Source organism: Nycticebus coucang, chromosome 19 (assembly GCF_027406575.1).
Source record: "Nycticebus coucang isolate mNycCou1 chromosome 19, mNycCou1.pri, whole genome shotgun sequence".
Lineage (NCBI taxonomy): Eukaryota > Metazoa > Chordata > Mammalia > Primates > Lorisidae > Nycticebus > Nycticebus coucang.
Window position 1 is genome coordinate 3,664,597 of NC_069798.1, and position 6,000 is coordinate 3,670,596.

At 45.5% G+C, this 6,000-nt stretch overlaps 1 protein-coding gene across 1 annotated transcript in view; it reads right to left on the reverse strand.

Moving 5' to 3' along the window:
- The window catches only part of RALBP1 (ralA binding protein 1), a 41,933-nt gene extending 36,409 nt beyond the window's left edge, over positions 1 to 5,524 (reverse strand). Inside the window, exon 1 of the mRNA XM_053571360.1 lies at positions 5,198 to 5,524. The gene's annotated coding sequence lies outside the window, so the exon portion shown is untranslated. The remainder of the gene's footprint in view (positions 1 to 5,197) is intronic.
- Positions 5,525 to 6,000: the final 476 nt, after the last annotated feature.

A 6,000-nucleotide genomic window follows, 5' to 3' on the forward strand; every position in this document is an offset into this window, starting at 1 on the left:
GTACTGACATATCCCACAATATGGACAAATTCTGAAAACATTATGCTAACTAAGTGAAGGAAGTCAGTTACAAAAGGTCACATATACAATTTTATGTATGTGAAATATCCAGAATAGACAAATCAATGACACAGAAAGTAAATTAATGGTTGCCAAGGGGCAGAGGCAGAGGGAATGGTGAGTGACTGCTAATGAGTAAGAGGTTCCCTTTTTTTTTGTGGATAAGGGATATGCTTGAAATTGCTTGTGGTGACGTCTACACAACTGTGAATACACAGACAGTACCTACACAACCATTCCACTTTTCACTTTCAGTACAGTATGCAATAAATTACATAAGATACTCAACACTTTTTACAAAACAAGCTTTCTGTTAGATGATTTGCCCAACTGTAGGTTAATGTAAATGTTCTGAGCACCTTGAAGGTAGGCTAGGCCGTGATTTTTAAGTTAGGTGTATTAAATGCACTTTCAACTTAGGATATTTTCAATTTGCAATGAGTTTCAGGATGTAAACCCCACCATAGGCTAAAAAGCATCTGTACTAAAAACCACTGAACTGTGCACTTTAAAAGGATGAATTTTATGGGTATATGAATTATATTTCAATAAAGCTGTTATTTTTTTTGAAATCTTTTTTCTTTTTTTTTATTATTATTATTTATTTATTTATTTATTTTTTATTGTGGGGATTCATTGAGGGTATAATAAGCCAGGTTACACTGATTGCAACTGTTAGGTAAAGTCCCTCTTGCAATCATGTCTTGCCCCCATAAAGTGTGACGCACACCAAGGCCCCACCCCCTCCCTCCATTCCTCTTTCTGCTTTTCCTCCCCCCCATAACCTTAATTGTCATTAATTGTCCTCATATCAAAAAAGCTGCTATTTTTTAAAATCAGGTTCAAGTCTTTGCCATGTTTAAAATCCCTCCCTCAACCCTTTATCACCCTCTGCCATTCTTCCCTTCACAACTAAAATTTATTTATTCTTGAAACAATCTACATATTTTTCCACTCTTATATTAACTCAATGAAACCTAGCTCCTTCCCAAATTATTCTGCTGAAACTGTTCTTACTTAGTTGTCAAACTCAATAACCTCCTAGTTATCAAATTCAATAGACTCTTATTAATTCTTGTTTTACTCAACATGTCAAAGCATTTGAAGTGTTGCTTTCCTTCCATTTTCTTTTTTTCCTAGAGAGCTGATTGTGAAGTATAGCTTCCTTCAAAATTGATCATGTTTTAGTCAGGTGCAGTGGCTCATGCCTGTAATTCCAACCACTCTGGGAGGGCCAAGGCGCATAGATGGCTTGATCTCAGGAGTTCCTGACTAGCCTGAGCCTGAGTGAGACCCGGTCTCTACTAAAAACAGAAAAACTAGCCGAGTGTTGTGATGGACTCCTATAGTCCCAGCACTTGGAAGCCTGAGACAAGAGCATCTGTTGAGACCAAGAGTTTGAGATTGCTGTGAGCTCTGACAACCATGCCACTCAACCCCAGGGCAACAGAATGAAACTCTGTCTCAAACAAAAAACAAAAGGGTCATGTTTTGGCTTCTATGACATTTTCTCATGATTTTTCTGTATCTCTAAACACTCGGGAATTTCCTTTTCCAGCTCTTTGCCTGGCTTTAAATTTTGTTGTTCTCCATGCCCTTTACCCAGAACTACTTTATGTCAAAAAACTCTTCTTATGTGCTGTTACCTAAATCAAAGTCTTCAGCTACCACTCACAAAATACTTTATAGCCTGATGACTCATTCAGGGAGACCTCCCACTCTGGTACTCCAAACCCACATACCTGTGGCTCTGTAGCAGACGATTCTACCTGGATGTTCACAGATAACTTTCACTCAGTATGTTCAAAAGCTAAAATACTGTTGCCCTCCAAATTTGCTGCTACTCCTGAATTCCCTGTCTCAATACACTTTACCACTGTTTATTCAATCACCCAAGTTAAAATCTAAGTCGTCTTTACCCTATTATTTTTTCCACACTCCCCATAGCCAATCGTTGCTTAATGCTATGAATTCTACTCTATAAATATTTCTGCTATTAAACTACTCCTCTGTATCCCCACAGACCGTCTCAGTTTGAGAGCGTAGACCCTTATCTCCCACCTCAGCAAAAATGTGCTAACCAATCTTTCTACCTCTATCTATCCCTTCTGAAATCCATACTCTATAATTCCAGCATAATCTTTCTAAAATGAAAGAATTATAATGTCTCTTTCCCAATTAAAATCCATAAACTCTCTATAGGAAAAAGCAGTAAAGGCCATAGAGTGGCATGCAAGACTTTTGAAGCTGCGCCTCGTCTTCAGCTACTTACCAACACAAAGCTAGTCATAAAAAAAAGTCCCATTCATAGAAATGTTTGTGTTCTTTCTCACCTACAAGTCTCAGTCCAACTTTCCCTCTGCCTTAAGTTCCTTTCCCCCCAATTTCTTCCTTAGTCAAGACTAAGCCTTCTCTAAGCATAAGGACATAAATATATAGGACTTGACATGGTGCCTGTCACATAGCAGAAGAGTTAAAAATGGGCTGAGCTAGCTTAGGTTTCTCGTCTTTGTTCTATCTCAGTGACTCCCATTTGCTTACAAAATAACCTTGAAATCATTTCAATGGTATATGTGTACAATACTCATAATCTGGCCTCTGCCTCCCTCTCCAGTTTCATCTGGCCACTACCCTATACCATACCTGCAGATCCTGCTTTCTAATTCCATACTTCCATGCTTTTGCTCACACTGTTCCTTCTACCTAAATATCCATTCTTTCTATGCCTGTATACTTGTTTTCATCACCTTGTGCAAATAGTTCTTCCTTACCACTGCCCCCTTCCTCAACCTCTGCTTTTTTTCCCTTAAGTAACTAACCACTATCTCCTTCATACATCCACTGTACTCCCATATTTTCTCTACTCAAAACAATCTCAAAAACCTATTGTACTTGACAAAGAGATAAAGTTTGACTACCCTGAAGCAGGAAGAGTGCCATAATTATCCACCTGCTACACAGTAATTCCTGTTTTCTAAACAACCCACATTTTTCCTTCCTCCTTCTTATGTGTATATACTAAGAAAGTTTCTTTTTTTTTTTTTTTTGAGACAGAGTTTCTTACTCTGTGACCCTGAGTAGAGTGCCATGGCATCAGAACTCAAAGCAACCTCAAACTCTTGGGACTCAAGTGATCCCCTTGCCCTCAGCCTCTGGAGTAGACTGGGACCACAGGCACCTGCCACAATGCCTGTCTAGTTTTTCTATTTTGAGTGGAGATGGCATCTTGCTCTTGCTCAGGCTGGTCTTGGTCTCCGGGCTCAAAAGACCCATCGTCTCTGCCTCCCACAGCGCAAGGATTACAGGAATGAGCCACCCTACCAGTCTAACGAAAGTTTCTCTCAGTGATTTTCATTCAAAAAAGAAAGAACAGCATGGTGCCCCATGATTGTATTAATGTACACAGCTATGATTTAATAAAAAAAAAAAAGAACATACACTTGAGTTATGTTTAGAACTCAATCTCTTCTTGCCACACAAACTACAAAATAATCCTAAAAATTAAAGTTAATAGGTACTTTCTGATAACCTCTTTTTTTTTTTTTTTTTTTTTTTTTTTTTTGAGACAGTCTCACTGTCACCCTCTGTAGACTGTGGTGGCCTCACAGCTCACAGCAACCTCAAACTTTTGGGCTTAAGTGATTCTTTTGTCTCAGCCTCCCAAGTAGCTGGAGCTACAGGCACCTGCAACAATGCCCAGCTATTTTTTTGTTGCAGTTGTCATGGTTGTTTAGCAGGCCTGGGCTGGGTTCGAACCCACCAGCCTGGGTCTATGTGGCCAGCGCCCTACCCACTGAGCTACCAGCGCTGCCCACCTGTATCTTTCTAATTTAGGGGAGAAATGGTCCCCTTAAGATCTATAACTAGAAATACTAGTTTGAAGGGATTGCTAATTAGGTTATATTTCATTGTTTCAAGATATTTTGTTTAAAGAATTACTTCTCAAAATCACCCTACCCTACCCAGATCTTTGGGGACACTTTGAATGAAAAGTGGAACTAATCTATTCACCCCCGGCCCACTAGTAGCCTTACTACTGCCACTACAGCTTACGTAATTACTCTTTTTCAGAAAGATACTCAGAAAAGAATTATCAAATCACAAGATAAAGTGAGGTTATGTTTTTCATTCACAGTCCCATTTATTTATTTAGAAACGCTGCCTCTGTGAGCACCAAACCAAAGTGTGCCTATTTGTACCACCACGTAAACATTTCCTGAATACCTGCCAAGTATGATGGAATGCTCCCCAAAGTACTGCAGCATTAGCACACGCCTACTCCACCAAACAAAAAATTCAGTGAAAGCTTTTCCAATGAAGCTGGATGATGTGCTCTTTACATGCACGTTTAGAATTCCTCCAATTAAAATTTTAGGGATCTTCAGGAACTCTACCAGGTCCTAGAGCTAACACACCGCTTGTTCAAGAGGGAGGCTCTGTAATGCATCCCAAAACTTAAAACAACATATTTACTTCAGGCAAGACTGAGGTGTGGAATATTCTGAAAAACCTGTTTCACTCTCATAACGATAAATCAAAAAAAAAAAAAAGTAGAAAGAAAGCTGACCTCAATTCAGAGTATTTTGGCACAGAAATACTTGGAAATGAGAATTCTCAACTCCAGATCTGTCCGGAGTTGAAACCTGAATTAAGGACCGCAGCACCCAAAGGCGCCCAAAATTCAGCGCCAGCGGTGGGCAAAACCAAGAGCCTTTTCTTGGTCCCCTGGGCAAGCCCTGGAGACAGGTCAGCACGCGGGTACGACCGAGCCCCCGCGCCCCTGTCCGGGCGTGCCCCAAAAAGCGCCCCTAGGCCTGGGGGCCTCCGCGGGGAGGGGCTCGGCTCCGAATACTCCTCCCTCGACCCCTGAGAACACCGAATCACAAATGCGGATGCCATTAAGGGAGGCCTGTCGGCAAGTGGGAGGGACGGAGAAACACACAGCAGAGGGGGCGAGAACTGGAGCGAAGCCTCCCGGTGAAGAACGGACTCTGGGGGCAGCCACGCCCCCCACCCCCAACTCCAACCCCGACGCGGCGAGCGCCGAGCCCCGCACGCTGCCTGACAGACGCGGGCGTAAGGCCGGCGCCGGAAAGGGCTCCGCGACCCTCGCAGGCGACCGCTCGCCGCCACTGACCTGTGCCTGCCGCCGCGCGACTGCCCGCTCCGCCGCAGCCACCGCCTCCCTACGTTCACGCCGCCAGGGCAGCCGTCTCCTGCACTGCGCCGCAGGCCTGCCGCGGGCGCCCCATCCCCTCCCCGCCCAGCCTCCGCCTGTTTACAATGATTGGGACAGAACAGGCCGAGCCGGGCCAGCGCGCACGCGCACCCCCTCCTCCCGCCGCGGCCGGCTTCTCGGACCCTCCTCTCTGCGCTCTGACGGCTGAGGCCGCCCAAAGCTAACGCCCTTTGCCCCCGCGCGGGGCGCGCTGGGAGGCGTAGTTCTCCGAATCACGGCGCCCTCCGCCCCCCGGGCCTCTGTTCCAGGAAGTAACTTCAACACCCAGGAAGCACCGCGCCTCTTCGGGTCGGGCTCGCTGAGGAGACCGGGAGCGCGCGAGAGAACGCGCCAAGCGCCAGTGCTCTGCAGGCGCCTGCGCAGTCCCTGGTCTTGGGGGACTGGGTGGGACGTCCACCTACCCAACGCCCGCGCTGGTGGAGGAAGTGGGTGGCGGCAGCCGTAGTGATCTGGAGGAAGGAGAGCTTTCCTCTTCACGCTCTGGCCAGCCGGTTCCTCAGCTGCCGAAGCTGAGACCTTTTCTAAGGCAGCGCGCTTTACTTGTTCTAACCAGTTAAACCAGCCTGGGAGGCCGCCCGGCCGGCCGCGGGGTGGGGCGTCTTTCCACCCTTAGACTGGGAGGGGGAGCTCTTTCTGAGGTGAGGACTCTTGCTAAGGGTTAGGAGGAGTTGGAAAAAGGGAACGCCGCGGGCCTGTGCGGA